Raw genomic sequence first — 4,723 nt, 5'->3', positions numbered from 1 at the left:
TCCAACCATTTTTTCGTGCGGTCGCCCTTTTTGCTCAATTTTAAGTTTTCCTTTTACATATGTACATATAATTGAATGGAATAAAGAGAGTTGTAAATTTAATATTTCAACGTGCGGGTGTGATTTCGAGAAAAACCATTAGTCGGTCGTCAAACATTTATTCGTGCGCGTAAACAAAGCTCGCCTTTGGAACCGACTTGTATTGGCACACAAAAGCATCCAAACGTTATCCTCCGTGCCACAGTCAGTCACCCGGGAGTCCAGCAGCCCCACCATCGCCAACCCAGCGCCCCAACCACGACAATCCCCAAGAAGCCGCCAGAAGACCACCAACGTTGCCGTCAACGCCCAGCAGCAGGGAGCCGTCGCCGTCCTCGCCAGCCTTCAACCGCGGTATCGCTCCGTCCATCCACGTCCGGATTTCGGCAGCCAGAAGTGGAGCCGATCCCCTTACTATTGGTCCTTCGGCGCCAACAGAGAGCCGCACCGGTGGAATACCATAACCCGAAAATGAAGTATCCCCAGCAAAACCGTGAGTTCAATTTTTACTAACCCTGCGGTGAAATTAAAGTTTGAACAAGAGCAGAAAATAATTCCTTGTATGTCCCAATAAACGGCAGCGCTAAGCAATAATTTTTCATTTTTCCCCGCATAAATTTTAATTTTTCCCGCCAATTTTATTTTTTTTGCGCCAATTTTCACGAATTTTTACACCCACACAAAGGCTTTTGCAAGAATACATATATATATGTACTTCACTTAACATTTGTTGCATAAAAGCAAATAGTACTTGGCGCACACACACATATACACATACATACCCTTTATATACCAAAGCTCATAGTATATACAGCGGCTAATCAGTTAATCCCAAACAAACATACAAGGAATTATAGCTGGGAATACGTAACTAACCCCTAATTTAGTTATTCCTGTATATACATATATACATATATATATATATATAGAAGAAAGTGTGGTACAAAGCAAATAAAATAGCGTACAGTGAACCCCCTTACTATTGAACTCCCTATAACAAATACCATAAAAAGGCAAGTCGGTGACAGTGCTCAAAAAAAATAAAATACAGTCCATTAGATAGGTAATCATACATTTTGCGCTCAAATTATCTCCATTTGTGGGTTGAGTGAACAGGGTCAAGCGTGAAAATCCCCAACACGGTGATCCAAAATCCCTCATAAAGGCTCAAAAAGTTAGAATTTTCTCATTTATTAGTTTTCCCACACTCTCTTGGAATCCAGGTGCTCACCGTATTATTTGCGACAGCACAGTAAAACCCCGATTGTATTTGATTACCCCACATCCCAACCTTAATTAGGTCCGCTCATTCGATTTCGAATGCTAGGCCTCACTGGCACTGAAGATAAGACAAAAAGTCCCAGAATGAACGAAGAAGAAAAAATTCTCGAGACTCCCGCGGAATCTCAGCGCTCTACGCGTTCAAGCGGAAAGCCAAAAAAGGCAAAACAATCGGTCATATGTACTAAATTCATATCAGAGACAGATAATTTGATGGATTACTGCGCCCGATTCAGATCAGCCCCGATCGAAGAAAATACTGAGTCTGTATTGAAAAAAAAAGAAAAGACAAGAGCCTAGAAAACTTTTGGAATAGAGTTCAAAACGCCTTTGATTCGACTTTGGAAATTGAAGAACATGACCTCCCCGAAGACTTTAGAGCGTCTGCCTACAGTAAATATAGGTCATGTTTGATTATATATGAAGAAACAAAAGCCCAAATCGGAGACCAACTCCAGTTAGTAGCACAAACCACAAGTCCCACTCCCAAAGCCAGTACATCACTTCCTCAGGAAACTTCAGGCATAAGCTTAAACGTCCCACCTTGCGACACCGAAACCTTTTATGGGGGTTATGAGCAATGGCCGTCCTTCCGTGATATGTTCACGGCGGTCTATATAAATCACCCTAAGCTCACTAAGGCGCAGAAGTTGTACCATCTCAGGTACAAAACGCAAGGAAAAGCTGCCCAAATAGTTAAACAATTCCCTCTGAGTGNTAGCTCCAGTTAGTAGCACAAACCATAAGTCCCACTCCCAAAGCCAGTACATCACTTCCTCAGGAAACTTCAGGCATAAGCTTAAACGTCCCACCTTGCGACACCGAAACCTTTTATGGGGGTTATGAGCAATGGCCGTCCTTCCGTGATATGTTCACGGCGGTCTATATAAATCACCCTAAGCTCACTAAGGCGCAGAAGTTGTACCATCTCAGGTACAAAACGCAAGGAAAAGCTGCCCAAATAGTTAAANATTTGACCACGAGAATAAAGGCTCAAGCAATAGTCCTATCCCAGTTAACGAAAATGCTTGCCAAATTCCAGCCAACTCTCGAACAACGAGAAAAATGGTCTCACCTCCAGNACGTCCTTCCGTGATATGGTCACGGCGGTCTATATAAATCACCCTAAGCTCACTAAGGCGCAGAAGTTGTACCATCTCAGGTACAAAACGCAAGGAAAAGCTGCCCAAATAGTTAAACAATTCCATCTGAGTGACGATAATTTCGAACTGGCATGGGAAGCACTAAAAGCTCGCTATGAAAACAGACGGATTCTAGTAGATAACTAAATCTGCACTCTTATGAACTTAAACCCATCCCAACAGAAAATAGCGAAGACACACAGAGACTGCAATCATCGGTGAACAACTGTCTCCAGATTCTAGGCACCTAGCAAGTATCCACCGAAAGCTGGGATCCCATTCTTATCTACTTGGTTACCTCCAAGTTTCCTGAGAACACCGTGGCCCTATTGGAGCAATCCCTCAGTTCCAGGAAAGACCTCCCGAATTGGCCCCAAATTAACCAGTTCCTCACTACTCGATACGAGGTGGTTGAAAGAGTAGATCAATTTCGTGCACCCAAACCTCCGCGGACTAATCCTTCGAATATGAGCTACTCGAGGCCAACCCCCCCTAACAATAGGCCATTCCCTAAACCCCCCACTGCTCAGAACTCTCACAACAACTCCTTTTCCCAAATCCGAGTGCACATGACGGAACAACGCACAAAACCATACAAATGCCCAATGTGTAATAAACCTCAACACACTCTCTCTCAGTGCTCCAAATTTCGTCACCTGCCAACTCAGGATCGCAGAAAGTTTGTGAGAGAACACAACCTCTGTTTTAATTGCCTATGTCAGACCCACTTGATAAAAGACTGCTCAAGTAAATATACTTGCTCCCATTGTCAAGAACGGCATCACTCAATGCTTCATGAAGACACGCCCCCCATGCCTCCAAGACAGCAGTCTCGAACTCAAAGAACGACATCTCAGGTCGCTCTGATGACGCCCACTAATTCCAACCCACAAAGTCCAGCTGGGTCGGCAACCAATCATGAGGAGCCTTCGTGCTCAAACAGAGCAAGAGTACAGTCGTATCTACTCGGAAAATGAGAGCAAGATTCTCCTTCCCACAGCAATAGTTCCAGTTGAACACAAGGGCGAGATCTTCAAACTCAGAGCTCTCATAGATCAGGGTTCGGAACGAACCTTTATTTCCTCCAAAGCCCAAAATGAACTAAGGCTACCATACGAAACTTCTAACTTTGAAATTTCAGGCATGGGAGGAAGAGTTGTTCAGACTTCGAACAAACTATGCCATCTCATCTTAGCCTCCGCAGATTTGACCACGAAAATAAAGGCTCAAGCAATAGTCCTGCCACAGTTGACGAAAATGCTTCCCAAATTCCAGCCAACTCTCGAACAACGAGAAAAATGGTCTCACCTCCAGCTAGCAGATACTAACTGCCACTCTCCGTCCCAAATTGATCTGGTCATTGGCAGTGACCTNAACACCAACTGCCACTCCCCGTCCCAAATCGATCTGGTCATTGGCAGTGACCTCATTCCTGAAATAATGCTGGAAGGCATTGAGAAAATTTCCAAAAATCTGCTTGCACAAAACACCATTTTCGGTTGGATCTTAAGTGGTCAAATTCCCGAAAAAATAGCCTGTTTCTCTACTCAAGCTGCACCGATCTCCAATGAGCTTTTAGATTCCCAGCTGCGAAAGTTTTGGGAGCTTGAAGAGGTTCCGAAACCCAAACTTATTTCGCCTGACGATGAAAATTGTGAAAAATTCTATCAGTCCACCACTACGCGAGCAACTGATGGTCGTTATGTAGTCAGACTGCCCTTTAAGCCCAGCTTTCCAGACCCAATCTACCCCCGCCCTCCAACAGTGCCTGAGCATGGAAAGAAATTTGCTCAGAAAAGGCGATCTAAAATCCCTTTATGAAAATGTATTAAACGAATATCTCACCCTCAACCCTATTGAAGAAACAACTTCCCATGAGATATCTTCTCAAGACAAATATCGGTCGTTCTACCTCCCACACCACGCGGTTATAAAACCCGAAAAAAGGACGACCAAAGTCCGAGTCGTCTTCAATGCTTCGAAGAAGTCGGGGTCCGGATATTCTCTGAACGATGTTCTTTACACCGGACCAACCCTCCAATCCGACTGGATGGTATTTATCCTCAAGTGGCGTATGTATCGATTTTTCTTTAACGGCGATGTCGAAAAAATGTATCGACAGATACTGCTGCAGAAGGACGACCAAGACTATCAAATAATCGTATTTCGACCATCTACAAATATCCACATATAAAATTATAAGTTGAAAACTGTGACGTTTGGTTTGAATTGCGCACCCTACCTCGCTATACGCACCCTTC

The 4,723-nt window shown here is 43.9% G+C and overlaps 1 long non-coding RNA gene across 1 annotated transcript; it reads right to left on the bottom strand.

Annotated features, from left to right (window-relative positions):
* Positions 1 to 3,693: 3,693 nt before the first annotated feature.
* Positions 3,694 to 3,935, bottom strand: LOC108364297 (uncharacterized). The gene is made up of 2 exons (XR_001847741.1): positions 3,888 to 3,935; positions 3,694 to 3,833 (listed from the first exon to the last, which is right to left on the bottom strand). It is a non-coding gene; the product is annotated as an uncharacterized LOC108364297 (long non-coding RNA).
* Between the last annotated feature and the right edge of the window lie 788 nt (positions 3,936 to 4,723).

The sequence above is a fragment of the Rhagoletis zephyria genome, unplaced genomic scaffold (genome assembly GCF_001687245.7).
Source record: "Rhagoletis zephyria isolate East Lansing unplaced genomic scaffold, Rhagoletis_zephyria_1.1 Rzeph_scaffold_01519, whole genome shotgun sequence".
Classification (NCBI taxonomy): Eukaryota; Metazoa; Arthropoda; class Insecta; order Diptera; family Tephritidae; genus Rhagoletis; species Rhagoletis zephyria.
Note: the sequence above shows the minus strand (reverse complement) of the source record. Positions and strands in the feature narration are given on the sequence as shown.